This window comes from Magnolia sinica, chromosome 10 (genome assembly GCF_029962835.1).
Source record: "Magnolia sinica isolate HGM2019 chromosome 10, MsV1, whole genome shotgun sequence".
Classification (NCBI taxonomy): Eukaryota; Viridiplantae; Streptophyta; class Magnoliopsida; order Magnoliales; family Magnoliaceae; genus Magnolia; species Magnolia sinica.
In genome coordinates, this window is record NC_080582.1 from 17,608,820 (window position 1) to 17,624,817 (window position 15,998).

Below are 15,998 nucleotides of genomic sequence, written 5' to 3' on the forward strand. Positions count from 1 at the left end.
TGAGGAAGTATGGTTTTCGACAGAGTAATTCAGACCATACTCTCTTCTTGAAACATCAAGGAAGTAAGATAACAGCTTTAATAGTGTATGTAGACGACATGATTATTACGGGAGATGATCAGGAGGAAATCTTGAAACTTCAAGAACAATTGGCAGCCGAGTTTAAAATGAAAAATCTGGGAGGGCTCAAGTATTTTCTGGGGATTGAGGTCGCTAGATCCAAGCAAGGTATATTTCTTTCTTAGCGAAAATATACCCTCGACTTGTTATTAGAAGTTGGATTACTAGAATGTAAAACTGCAGATACTCCAATAGTCCAGAATCACAAACTGGGAGAATACCCCGACCAAGTGCCAACAGACAAAGGAAGGTACCAAAGATTGGTTGGGAAGCTCATTTATCTCTCACATACACGACCTGATATTTCTTATGTAGTGAGTGTGGTGAGCCAGTTTATGCATTGCTCAAGTGAAAATCACATGAATGCAGTGATCTAAATCCTCATGTACCTAAAGTCCTCCCCTGGAAGAGGACTTATGTTCTTAAAGACCAATCATCTAAGGATTGAAGGCTACACAGATGCTAACTGGGCAGGAAATATTTTCGATAGAAAGTCTACCTCGGGGTATTTTACATTTGTTGGAGGGAACTTGGTGACGTGGAGAAATAAGAAACCGAAGGTAGTAGCATTATCAAGTGCAGAAGTAAAATTTCGTGGGATGACTAAGGGTCTTTACGAACTCCCATAGCTAAGAAGGCTGTTGATAGAAATTGGCTTCACTCCAAACTGTGAGATGGATATCTTTTGTAACAACAAAGCTGCTATCGATATCTCTCATAATCCCGTCCAACATGATCGAACCAAACACGTGGAGGTAGATTGACATTTTATCAAAGAGAACCTTGAAGCCAAGATAATCTGATTCCCGTTCGTCAAGTCCGAAGATCAATTGGCAGATATTCTTACCAAAGCCGTGTGTAGCAAGAACTTTTACAACTCACTTGACAAGTTGGGCATTAGAGATCTATAGGCACCAACTTGAGGGGGAGTGTTCGCGTGAGTTGTATATTAGAGTGATTGTAGGAGTAAATGGTAGCTGTAATATTAGAGAGATTGTAATTCCCTAATTAGAGGGTCTAGTTTTATATGTCTAGGTGTAATATATGCGTGTAGCCTAATATAGGCCATAACCAACTACTATATGTAGCATTCTATCTCTGTACAATGAGATATGAAAAATACATGAAATATTCTCTACAAGATGTCACAAATCTCTTACAACTAATGGTATATTTGGTTATAATTTGGAGATTCACGTAGATTGGCATTTTAGAGGATGGTAGACAAAGAATTTTCCTACGGGATTGATATCTAAGCTCTATAGAATGTAAGAGTTCATGTACATCTTCAAACAAAGCTTAGAATGCCCATTAAAGTGATAGATCACAATGAAGATGAAATGAATCTTTTTGTATTAGAGCTTATAAGGTGTGGTAATGAGTTATATGCACTAAGATCTCTAAAATATCAAAAATCCATCTCATTTGCAAAGTTCTGAGTAACCTATATATAAAGAAAAAGCTCCAATAGATTCATTATAGCTAGTTCGATTGGATCGATCAAACTTTCAATTCGATTGAACTCGAATCGATACTGTCGATGGGACCTTCGATTCAATTAATAGATCATAAAAATTTCTAGTTTACTCACTGGAAAGTTTTGGTCGTTTTTGATTGGACTGTCGATTCGATCGACTCGAAACGATGGATTGTCGATTCAATCAACAAACTTCAAAATTTTACAGAATTCGGTTTCTAGTTTCAACAGATATAAACCTCTATGAGCCTAGCTAAACATTTTCATTTTAAGACTTAGGCTTGAGAAATGAATCAAATATTCTCCTATTAGGTGAATCATCTAGAGGTAAGTTGTTTTGGAACTAAATGGGTCTTTAGGACTAGGCTTACCAAGGTACCTTGATTCACCTGTGTATTCAAGCCTTGATGATACAAGTCTTCACTTGTATTTCTCTTCCAATGAGGGCTCAACTGACTCAAACACACAATGTAACATTATTGACAAACCAAGGCATTAACATTTAATGCTCGTGGTATCTATAGTAAGGCAGGTTGCATTAAAGGTAGGGCATGCATTCGGAGAACTTTGGGCCCCACTTTTACAAATTGAATCATGAGCAAATCGTCAATATTTTCTATTACACTTTTCTATTATGCTTTAGAAGTGTACTTATCAAATTCTCATGGTCTTATGATAAATGGACCAAGTTATAGTTTCACTGGATATTTAAAGAACATAAGAGGAGGATTGGTAGGTACTAGTGTGAAACTTGAGCTAGTTGCTTCAGGTTGACCATTAACTTGAGCCCAACTCGATATCAAGAAGATCTAAGCTGCAACTTGAGATTCCAACCGAAGGTTTCAAACCCGAACCCAATATGAATTCCTCGATGGTAGCCCTAAATCGAATTGATCTGACCTACATACATATTATTATTTTGAACCTAACCTAACCCGACTGAATTTACATAACCCAAACCTAACTTAATTTCAAATCGGATTTGGAGTTTTACAAACCTAACCTAACCCAAGTATCCTAAAAACCTAACTTGGGTTGACCCGAACCCAATTTACCTCTAACTAAAAATGTCTCTCCTCAATCTATTGTATATGGAGTTGACGGAAGTCACCATTTATGCCTCTGGTGAGAGCCAAGGAAAACAAACACCATCTACTAGGTGGACCACACACACCATACATGTGAATCTCTCTCTCTCTCTCTCTCTCTCTCTCTCTCTCTCTCTCTCTCTCTCTTCAATTGACATCTAAAGGGGGGTTGACATCTAAGGTCTTTCTCTTTATTATTATTATTATTGTTTTTATAATTCCCCCGTGTCATAGGATTTTATATAAAGAGGTATTAAGATTTCATGACAACACTTTGATGTGGCCCTTTACCACCTTATAAACTTTGGTGTAATATACTATAAAGTAAGTTTATTAAATTACCTGATACATGCACCGTATCATAATCTAAAATCCTTCCACTATTATAGCCAATCATTATAAATCTCGATTCCAAGCTAATTAAGTAGTGGTCATTAAATTTAAGACATCAAGTATAATAAAAATAGTTTTAACAATTAAAACAAAAACTTCAACAGTTGAAAACCTTAGAAAACCTATTTAAAACATCTTATTTACATCGGATCTGGAAAACCTTAGAAAAACTTGTTTAAAACAGTTGATCTAACCTACATACATATTATTATTTTGAACCTAACCTAACCCGACTAAATTTACATAACCTGAACCTAACTTGATTTCAAATCGGATCTGGAGTTTTACAAACCTAACCCAACCCAAGTACCCTAACAACCTAACTTGGGTTGACCTAAGCCCAATTTACCTCTAACTAAAGATGTCTCTCCTCAACCTATTGCATACGGAGTTGAAAGAAGTCACCATTTATACCTCTGGTGAGAGCTAAGGAAGACAAACACCCTCTACTAGGTGGACCACACACACCATACATGTGAATATCTCTCTCTCTCTCTCTCTCTCTCTCTCTCTCTCTCTCTCTCTTCAATTGACATCTAAAGCGGGGGTTGACGTCTAAGGCCTTTCTCTTTATTATTATTATTATTATTATTATTTACAATTCCTCTGTGTCATGAGATTTTATATAAGGAGGTATTAGGATTTCATGAGTACACTTTGATATGGTGCTTCACCACCTTATAAACTTTGGTATAATATACTATAAGTTAAGTTTATTAAATTACCTGATACATGCATACTCATAATCTAAAATCCTTCTAGTGTCATAGCCAATCATTATAAATCTAGATTCCATGCTAATTAAGTAGTGGTCATTAAATTTAAGATATCAAGTACAATAAAAATAGTTTTAATAATCAAAACAAAACTTCAATAGTTGAAAACCTTAAAAAACCTGTTTAAAATATCTTAAGTATTGAGCCTAGTAGAAAAACCACTTAGTGAGTTATTGACCAATCAAATCTAACAATATAACAAGTTCTTTAGTAAATCTAATGGATCCCATGTTGGCTTGATCAATAATCAATGAATGATAGATGCACCTAACACCACCCACTTTAAGTAGTATCCAGGGAACCTCATAAAGCGAGTCAAGTTCACTCATTCAAGATTTAAAATCCTTACTCATTCTATCATTATTATGGTCCAGGCTAATGGGCCTCCGAATTAATGACTTGAACTTCGATCTTGTAATGCAAATGTCCAAAAGTTGAATATTAGAATCCTATATATATGATACAGTTACACTCATGTGTAAGATAAGGGAAAATGCACAACTTATACCAAGTCAGCTCTTATGGGCCTATGGCTAAGACTTTCTATCATAATTCAAGTATTGTCCCCTGACATAGGATGACCATATATCTTGAAGTATAGTGGCTAAAGATATATTCTAATCATCCTGCTGGCTCAATAGGGTAGTGAGATCTATTGATCACAACTCTCCTTAGTCGATGACCATTGTATTTAATCTCAACTTCCTAAAGATCACAGGATTAACTCATATCATTTAAATTTAAGACAACGCTCTTGGTGTATAATATTGTCCAAAATGACTCATGGTTATCAAGATCAAAGACTGAGATTGACCTCTAACATCGGGGATATTCAATTTCTAGTAAGGCTAGAAAGGCCTTGGCATGGGCCTAGCAAGGCCAGCCTACAAGGAAAAGAGTTCATGATCAAGGGTTTGAAATTAATACAATCTTAAGATTTTTGAGCTATGTTCTCCATCCATGGTGAGTCAATGACTTCAAATCCAACCGTTTCTTAAAATACATCTACATATTGAATGAAAATTTCTCACAATAATCTTTAAATAGTTCATCCTTATTTTGTACAGAAAAATCAGTGGTTGACGATTAAATCAGGCCAACAGGCTGGCCCAAGCACAACCCACCATTTTAAGCTCGGGCCGACCCTCAATCCAAGTTTAATGAGGGCACTTGGCCATTTGCCACCCTTGATAAAGTTCATTGGCATTGTACCCCAGCTACAACCGAGGGCCTCATCGTATAATAAGTGGCGTCCACTTTAAATCTGAGCCGTCCAAAGTGTGGGACCAGTAGATGGATCATAATCCAATAATTTTACTAAAATTAGAATTGTTAGTAGTCAATTAATGAACATCTCATGTGCAGAAAAATCAGTGGTTGACGATCCAAATCATCAAACGTCCATTAATCAAATGTCAGATTGCCCTGATGAATATGATCATGGGGATATGACCAATCTACGGTAGGCCCCACTTTTGGCAGTTTGGCTATGAGGTACGGACACGGATTAGCTACTGAACCGGACAGTAGCGAGTCGGATACTGAAGTGACATCACCATATTTTTGGGCCCCACCATGATGTGTGTATTGTATCCACACCATCTATTCATTTAGAGAGATCATTTTAGCGCATTATTTTGGGCCCCACCATGATGTGTGTATTGTATCCACACCATCTATCCATTTAGAGAGATCATTTTAGCGCATTATAGAAAGAATGAGACAGATCCAACGTTCAAATGGACCCCACCACAGAAAACAGTGGGGACAATGAGGCTCACTATTGAAACCATCTTAGGGCCTACCATGATGTTTATTTGAAATCCAACCTGTTTATAAGTTAAACAATGATATTGAATGAGGGAAAACACAAATATAAGCTTGATTGAAAACTTCCATGGCCCAAAGAAGTTTTTAACGGTAGGTGTCCAATCCTCACTTTTTTCTGAGGTGGGGCCTACTTGGGCTTTGGATCTTCCTCATTCTTTGGATCATACTCTAGAATAATCTCTCCAAATGTATGGACTGTGTGGATACAACACACACTTCATGGTGGAGCCTACGGAACGTGGTGACATCCACGTGTAGGATTGGGAGTCCTGCCACCGGACGCGGATTAGATACTGGCAGGTTGAGCAGCGAGAGTCGCTAATGAAGTGACGTCACTAAGTTATGTGGGCCCACAATGAAGTATGTTATACACGCACACTGTTCATCCATTTAGAGAGATTGTATTAGAGAATAATCCAAATCAAAAACAAGGTCCAAAGCTCTAATGGACCCCACCACAAAAAATAGTGGAGAGAGTGACGCCCATCATTAAAAAGCCCCCGGGCCACAAAAGCTTTCGATCAAGCTGAGATTTGTGTTTCCCTTCTTTCATGTATGCTTAAAACAGATGAGCAGGTTAGATTTTAAATAAAACATCTTGGTAGACTTTCGGAAGGTTTCAATGGTGGGCGCCACTCTCACCACGGTTTTCTATGGAGGGGTGGACGGTATGGATACTGTTGGGGACAAAAGATACAGAGTTCGGAGATTCGGACTTAATGCCTCGGGTTGCCAAAGGATGTGTCAGATCCGAGGCATGGTTCACTAAACCGAGACAGAAGTTAAGTCGGTTCGGACGACACATCAGCGATCCGGGCATGCATCGGGCCGATCTATTTATCGGATCGGCCAGCGCAAGATAAAGCCTCATCCCGAATATCTTGGGATAAGATTCCCGACCCCGAAGCTCACGGGATCGGACGAAGACTGGAGATAGGCACGATCCTTTCTCCGTGATACCAGGAGAGGATCCCGCACACGATATCAGGAGAAGAATCCTCGTACGATTAAATGCTCCTGCAGCTATAAAAGAGGAACCTCCATCGTCTTGTGGGGGTAAGGCAAAAATTCTTTCTCAAAACCCCTCAATACATTTAGACCCAGAATCCAGGCCTGACTTTGGCATCGGAGGGTCCCCTGCTCAAGCCAGGGTCTCCTTTGTCCTCTTTCCGTGCAGGTATACGAAGGTCTAAGAGGACGAACTAGATTTTTGCATCAACAGAAGAGGAACCTCCATCGTCTTGTGGGGGTAAGGCAAAAATTCTTTCTCAAAACCCCTCAATACATTTAGACCCAGAATCCAGGCCTGACTTTGGCATCGGAGGGTCCCCTGCTCAAGCCAGGGTCTCCTTTGTCCTCTTTCTGTGCAGGTATACGAAGGTCTAAGAGGACGAACCAGATTTTTGCATCAACAGTTTGGCGCCGTCTGTGGGAACCGTACAAAAAAGCCATCTCATATTTCTATATTGAATTCCATGGTGATAACTAGAAGGACGGTCCCGGAAGAAGATTTGAATGAGATTACGATTACAGGGCCAGCGGGTCCAGTCGCGGTCCCCGCAGCCTAGAACTCACCTAACAACCGCCAACGAGGAGCGACCAGAACAAGCAACAATCAGCGGGGTCGCAACGATGGGCGGTTGGACCAGGAGGTTCAAGAAATCCGGTCTGATATGAATATGATGAAGCAGATGCTGGAACGAATGTATCAGCAGCAAATGCAGCCACTCCCGCGTCCTCAAGGGGAGACAGCGCACGTACCGACTGCGGCGGTTGATCCTCAACCTTCCGCGCCGCAGTCTTTCCGGCCGAGCCAACCCCAAGGCGAATCAGAACCATCTCCAGCGCAGTCGGCCAACGCTTCCCTGCCCCCGACCGATCTTCGACACGAGATAGAGCGAAGAAGGCGCAACCGCCCTTCCATGGAAGGCACGGCAGAGAGCAGTGAACCTTGGAAAGCCGATATTCAAAATTTTAAAAGAGAAGTGCGGGAAGAAATGGTGAAAGAGATGGCGGACATGAAGCATGGCCGGAATATGTATTCGACCAGATCCGAGGCAAAGGCGTCCCCCTTTGTGGACTCGGTAATGAAGGCTCGGTTGCCCGAGAGGTTTCGATTACTTCAAATCACTCCTTTCACCGGCAAGACCGACCCGACGGAGCATATCGAATGCTTCAGAACCTACATGGAGCTCCACGACGCCTCGGATGCAGTAATGTGTCGGGCCTTTTCTCTTACATTGACCGATGTAGCTCGACTGTGGTTCAAACAGTTGAAACCAAAGTCCATCAGCTCATTCGTTGAGTTGAGCGACGCCTTCCTCACCAACTTCATCAGTGGAAAAAAGAAATTGAAGCCCCCTGCACATCTGAACAACATAGTTCAAAAGCAGGGAGAGCTATTGAAAGATTATATCAAGCGTTTCAATTTCGAATCCCTTCAGGTTCGAAAACACTCAGAAGAAACGGCTCTCAATGCGCTCATGCAAGGAGTTAGAGATAAGCCATTCCTGGCATCTCTAGACAAAACTCCGCCCGATACTCTGGCAGAATTTATGGCACGGTCGGATAAGTATGCAAACGCCGAAGAAACGCGAATTCTGCGTGAAACTAAAACTTTGGTCAAAGAGTCGGCCAAAAAGGAAGCCGACTCAGCCGGAGGAAGGAAACGCAAGGATGATCAAGCGCATGATGAGCGAAGGTCAGGCAAACGACCAGATCGAAGATTTTCCACATATACCCCCCTGAACAAGACTCAGGAACAGGTATTGATGGAAATCAAAAGCGAAGGCTTTGTCAACTGGCCCAGTAAGCTCAGGAGTAATCCTAATCGGCGGGACAAGGATAAATATTGCCATTATCACCGTGATCACGGGCATAACACAAGTGATTGCCGTCACCTAAAGGAAGAGATCGAACGACTCATAAAGGATGGCCGACTCAAAGAACATGTGGTTAAAGCTGGGGTAGCTGAGGGATGTCCGACCGAGAGTCAGCCTATGGAAGAAATCCGGACAATTATCGGCGGTCCGCGAGGTGGGGGCGACTCAAACAATGCTCGAAGGAATCATGCGAGAAAACTTAGTCAGCCTAAGTCCGAGCTTATGATTATAGATCGGCCACCAAAGGAGAAGAAAAGGGAAAGATATTGCATTTCGTTCACAGAGGAAGATGCCCGAGGTATCTATCACCCCCACGATGACGCATTGATTGTCACCCTGACTATCGCTAACCGAAAAGTGTTCCGGATACTCGTCGATACGGGGTCATCTGCAGACGTGTTGTTTACTCAGGCGTTCGACAAAATGAGGATCGAACGCTCCATGCTACGCCCAGTTCGGACCCCGTTAATCGGTTTTTCCGGAGGACAAGTACTGCCCGAAGGGATTGTCTCGTTACCACTCACTGCTGGTAGTGCCCCACATCAAACGACGATGATGGTCGAATTCTTGGTCGTCGATCAACCCTCAGTATACAACGCAATACTCGGCCGACCTTCATTGAGTCTCCTCCAGGCCGTGGTATCCACATACCATCTTTCACTGAAATTTTCGACTGAGTCGGGAGTAGGAATTGTCAAAGGAGACCAGCAAGATGCGAGGTGTTGTTACATGATAGCTGTAAAGGGAATCGTCGACAAAAGTCCAATCAACATATCAACGATCGAATCATTGGACCCTCAGGGCGAGAGTCATGAACGAGGGCAGCCGGTTGAAGATCTTATCTCAGTCCCCTTGGTCGAAACAGATGGATCCAAGACGGTACGAATTGGCTCGTCTTTACAGTCCCCCTTGAAAGAAAAGCTGATAGCCCTGCTCCGTAGGTACGCCGACGTATTTGCCTGGTGTCATGAAGATATGCTCGGGATCGACCCCTCTATGGTGACTCACCGACTCAACATCGATCCGTCATATCGACCGATCCGACAGAAGCGACGACCGCTCGGCCCTGAACGATACGCTATCATTGAAAAAGAAGTCAACAAAATCCTCCAGGCTAATTTCATAGAAGAAATACACTATCCAGAATGGGTCGCGAATGTCGTGCTTGTAAAGAAATTCAACGGGAAGTGGCGAGTCTGTATTGACTATACTGACTTAAATAAAGCCTGCCCGAAGGATAGCTTTCCGCTTTCGAGGATAGACCAGCTAGTAGATAGTACCGCCGGACATGAGCTCCTTAGCTTCATGGATGCATATTCAGGGTATAATCAAATTGTAATGCATCACACAGATAAATCAAAAACTACCTTTGTCACCGACAAAGGCCTTTATTGTTACCGAGTGATGCCATTCGGTCTGAAGAATGCCGGCGCAACTTATCAAAGATTAGTTAACAAAATCTTTGCTCGGCTTATAGGCCGAACCATGGAAGTATACATTGACGACATGCTCGTCAAAAGTATACACGCGGCAGATCATGTGGATGATTTGGAAGAAATGTTTCTCATCCTACGGAAGTTTCGGATGAAGCTGAATCCGAGTAAATGTGCTTTTGGGGTGGGCTCTGGAAAGTTCCTCGGTTTCTTGGTTAGTCAGCGAGGAATAGAGGCAAACCCTGAGAAGATAAAGGCTTTGATTGATATGGAATCTCCTAAAACCATTAAGGACATCCAAAGGTTGACTGGACGAGTCACAACACTTAATCGGTTCCTGTCCAGAGCCACGGATAAATGTCTCCCTTTCTTCAAACAGTTGAAAGGAAGACAAACAATGGGTTGGATGGAAGAATGTGAAGCGGCATTCCAACAATTAAAATCATATCTCGGTTCTCCACCTCTCTTATCAAAACCCGAATCAGGGGAGTCCCTGCTCCTTTACCTAGCAGTATCCGAGGCAGCGGTTAGCTCGGCTTTGATACGAGAATCCGAAGGAAAGCAACTGCCGGTTTATTACGTCAGCAAAGCGTTATTGCCAGCAGAAACGAGATACCCAAGCTTGGAAAAAGTGGCCTTGGCTTTAATAACTTCCTCTCGCCGACTCAGGCCGTATTTCCATGCTCATACCATCATCGTGATGACCGATCTTCCGCTTGGCCAAGTATTGCAGAAACTAGAAGCTTCCGGCCGACTCACGAAGTGGGCTATCGAACTGAGTGAGTTTGACATTCAATACAGACCGAAGGTAGCAATCAAAGGGCAAGCCGTAGCTGATTTTATTGCCGAGGGAACACCACCAACCGAACTCCCGGTCAACGATATGCCAAAGGATGTTGCAATTCCAACAACAACCGCTCCCCCGACCCTACCCTGCCCTATTCCCTGGAAACTGTTTGTCGACGGTTCTTCCAACTCGAAGGCAAGTGGGGCTGGGGTTGTGCTGGAAACCCCCGATCATACCTACATACAGTATGCCTTACGACTTGGATTCCAAGCGTCGAACAATACGGCAGAATATGAAGCGTTGTTACTCGGCCTCCGACTCGCCGCTAGCATGGGAGTCACGCACCTAAGTGTTTTCAGCGATTCTCAGTTGGTTGTTAATCAAGTTACCGGTGTATACCAGACACGGAAAGACCAATTAAGAGCATACATGGAGAAAGCAAAAGAACTTATCAATGGATTTCACCTCTGTCGTGTCACTCGGATCCCTCGTACAGAAAACGGCAAAGCCGATTTATTAGCAAAGCTCGCCTCCGCCGATGAAGATGATATACCCAGGTCCGTCCCTGTCGAATACGTCGATAAGCCGAGTATAAATGAACCAATTAGCGAGGCCGTCAATGCCATCGACTCGGAACCATCCTGGATCGATCCAATCCGCCAATACATTGACAAGGGAAAGCTGCCTAAAGATCGTGCCGAGGCTCGACGAGTTAAGATCCGAGCCTTCCGTTACACCATACTCAACGGAACCCTCTATAAGAAAGGTTACTACGCTCCGTTGCTACGGTGCCTCAAACCCAGTGAGGCGAACTATGTATTACGTGAAATCCATGAAGGAATCTGCGGAAACCACTCTGGAGGGCGATCTCTCGCCCACAAGGTCCTACGACAGGGATATCACTGGCCCACTATCCAACACGACGCTCGCAAGCTCGTCCAAAAATGTGACAAATGTCAACGGTTCGCGGCAATTCCGAGGCAAGCCCCCGAGGCACTGACGCCGATGACTGGTCCCTGGCCCTTCGCACAGTGGGGTGTCGACATCATAGGTCCACTCCCTATGGGAAAAGGTCAGACCAAGTTTGCTTTGGTAGCAGTGGATTATTTCACGAAGTGGGCCGAGGCAGAGCCATTAGCTAAAATAACCGAGCAGAAGATCACCGAGTTTGTATGGAAAAACATTATCTGCCGATTCGGAGTACCCCGTACCATTATTACAGACAATGGAAGGTAATTTGATAATAGGAGCTTTCACGAGATGTGCGACAACCTCGGAATCAGAAACGTCTATTCTTCACCTCATCATCCTCAAACTAACGGACAAGTTGAGGCGGTTAACAAGATTATCAAGTAACATCTTCGGACCAAGTTTGACCGGGCCAAAGGAGCATGGGCCGAAGAGCTCCCGAAAATTCTTTGGGCTTACCGAACTACAGCTCGAACCGCCACAGGAGAAACCCCCTTTTCACTCGCGTATGGCTCGGAAGCCGTCACTCCCGTTGAAATCGGATTACCTTCGGCTCGAATCACTTCGTTCAATGCGGAAGAAAATGAAGAACTCCTTACACTCGGGCTCGACCTTCTGGACGAACAAAGGGAAGTGGCGCGGCTGCGCACGGAGGCACGACAACGACAAGTGGCTCGGTTCTACAATACCCGAGTTAAGATCAGGAGGTTTCGAATGGGAGATATGGTTCTCCGAAAAGTATTTTCCAATACCAAGGAATTTGGATCGGGTATGTTGGGACCCAATTGGGAAGGACCCTATATCGTCTCGGGCACCATCCGACCAGGAACGTATCGGCTAGAAGATCTAAACGGATAATCATTGCCTCATCCTTGGAACGCTGAGCACCTCAAGATTTACTATCCTTAGCTCGGTACTCAATGTTTAAAGACTCTAAACTAAGAAAGATTAAAGCTAAGTCAAATGAATAAAACTAAGCGTTTTCTTTCATTCATCAACCACATGCGAGTATAACATATGAATACATCGATTTAAAAAAAAAAAAAACACAAGGGGCCCTGGTTACTGTCCTCCGGTAGGAACGGTACCCGAAGCATTCTCGCATGTGCCGGCCTCATCCCCAACAGTGACTTCAGCAGCGGCGTCCGAATTCTAGGATTCCGAGGCTCCTCCTCCCTCGATTTCTGAGAGATCAAGGTCAGGAAAAGATTTCTTTATGTCTTTGACACATTCCAGATATCCACTTTGGAACAAGCGATCCCTCTCATCCTCGAACTCCGCTGACTCAAGGAAAGCTTGGACGGCTTGGTCCCTAGCCTTCTCAGCTTCCCGAGTCTTCTCGTTGGCCTGCTGAATATGCTCCGCCGCCTCAAGCTTAGCCCGAGCCAAGTCATCTGCACAAGAAGCATGGACTGCGAGAACTCGTCGGTTCTCTTCTTCAGCTCTGGAAAGGAGAGCCAATACCCGAGTAACCTCGGCTTGCGCTTCATTGAGGGCTCTCCTGGAGGAAGCCGCCTCTGCTTTTGCGTCTTCGGCAGCTTTCCGGGCAAGGGCCGCCTCGCCTATCAGAACGCCGACCCGAGTTTCGGCATCCTCGCGTCGCCCTTCGACTTCCGACAGAAGAGTCTGCAGCCGATGAGTCGAAGATAACTCTTTGCTGGCCTTAATCAAGCAGGGAGCGAGTTCAAAAAGCACCATTGCTGCATGCCCGATGGTTTGCGATGAAGGAGCGTTGTAGAGACTGATGAACTCTTTTTCGCTCCCATGGGCTAAGGCCCAGGGAACCATCCCCGACACCACCTTCTGCAGGACGGACGACCCTTCTTAGTTCGTTTCCTCCCCTCAGGAGGATGCAGTCCTCGTCTCTTCTTCCCCTCTGGAAGACGCAGCCCTAGTCTCTTCCTCCTGTCTCGGAACATCCGTCGCAACGTGTCCCGAGTCGGGTGCCGCCTGAGGTTCCGAGGCTGCGGCCACCGTCACTTCCACCCTTTCTTCCGGGTCAGAAATTACGACGACAGTAGGGGCAGAAGAACTCGCAGGCTCCTTCTCCTTCCGCACCACTCTTTGTCTCTTCGGCGGCCGAGGCTCCGACAGAAGAACTGATCGCGGAGGAGCCTTTAACTTCGAAACCGCCCTAAGAGGAGGACGAGCTCCAGTCATTTCCGAGGGGGCCGATTCGGGAACAATCCTGAGATGGGGTCGAGCTTTGAGAAAATCTAAAAATAATAATTAAAAAAAAACGAAGTAAGTCAGGAAAAATTCAGAAGATACATGAAGACACATTTTCAATTACCTGTGACGGCCGAGTCAAGACCTGCGAGATGAAGACGCTCCGGCTGTAAGAGCACCTTCCAGGACCTATCTGCCGGATCCAACGTCCTCAATGATCCGAGAGGAAGCACTGGAGCCGAGCTTTTGCCGCTTCTTCGGAATATCTGCCAGACACAAGCCCGTCAGACTCAGAATATTACAAAAATAAAGAAGGGTAAGAGAGAAGACCCAAGTCACCTGCTCTCTGGAACGCCCGAGGAACACGAGCCTCGCAGGACCCGGACTCAGCCGTCTCCCAGCGACCACAGGCCCAAAACCAACGTTCTCTCCAATGCTTGTTGGAAGTGGGAGGGTCGGTTATTAGGGAGCCGCCTCCGCCCCGCCAAGCAGCGAAGACATAAAAGTCGGGGTAGTTCGGGTTCACGCGCACTTGGTATAAGTGGAGAAATTCGTCGACTGTTAGCGGTGGCTGTTCCATCTCAGCCCACAACACCGCACACCCGAATAAGTTCCTCCACCCATTCGGAACTATTTGCCCCGGGGCAATCTGAATACGAGATAAAACTCCCCGGACAATGGCCTGAAGGGGCAGACGCAAGCCGCATTGCATCGAGACTTGGTAGATCGCGACCGCCCCAGCAGGAGGATGATCCGGCAAGTCATTCGGACGGGGGAGATAAGTGATAACCGATTCGGGGATGTGATACCCGATTCGGATTCTGTCTAAATCCGCCTCAGTTAAAACTGAAGGAACCGGGCCGCTTAGATCATCCCCCGATCCTTCTCCTTCAGACTCGGCGTGTGCCGACTCATCAACAGGAACCGGCCCAGAGGTTCCCTCGGCAATCAACATTTCCTCTTCCTCCTCCTCTTCTTCCTCCATGCCCCTTGGAAGATTAGGCCTTCCCGGGCGGGTTATTAAAGACGACCCACCACGAGAAGGATCAACGGAAGCAGGGCGCTCCGCCGGAGCTTCAGTGACCCTCTCAAAAAGAAAAGCAGCGTTCGCATCAACTGCTATCTCTGTCAGTAAGGAAGGCGATTCCGCAACATTCCAAAAACGTTGCGCTTCGCCTTCATCTCCAGAAACTCCCTCCTGGGGACTTCGAGAACCTCTAGCCGCCATTATCACTAAATAAAGAGGAAGGGGAGACTCACCGGAGGGAGGAAGGAAAACGGAAATGGCGAAAGGAGCCGCTGACAGTTAAGAAAGAGGAAAGGAAGAAGACGAAAGACCGAAAAAGCTCCAAAGGAAATGCAAAGCGGGAATGGCAGTAGAAGTTCAAAATGCGGGACCCCCACCATTTTATAAGATTGCCATGTGGCGGAAGCAATTAATGGGGAAATGATTCGACGCCTGCATCGACTCCCCCACTCGACACGTGGCGCACGTCGACTGACGACAATAATGCCCTTGCTACGTGTCCAACCCTCATTGGCGGGGTGAGCGATTTGGCTGTCGGCGCATGCGATGTCAGAAACTGAACCGTCTCCCGTCAAAGGCGACACAGAATGCATTAAATGACTACTTATTGTCTCGGACTAAGTTATGAACCGACTCAAAACTCGCTACTCCTAAGTGTCATATGAAACACACGGAGTAAGGGGGCTTACTGTTGGGGACAAAAGATACAGAGTTCGGAGACTCGGACTTAATGCCTCGGGTCGCCAAAGGATGTGTCAGATCCGAGACATGGTTCACTAAACCGAGACAGAAGTTAAGTCGGTTCGGACGACACATCAGCGATCCGGGGATGCATCGGGCCGATCTTCTTATCGGTTCGGCCAGCGCAAGATAAAGCCTCATCCCGAATATCTTGGGATAAGATCCCCGACCCCGAAGCTCACGGGATCGGACGAAGACTGGAGATAGGCACGATCCTTTCTCCGTGATACTAGGAGAGGATCCCGCACACGATATCAGGAAAAGAATCCTCGTATGATTAAATGCTCCTGCAGATATAAAAGAGGA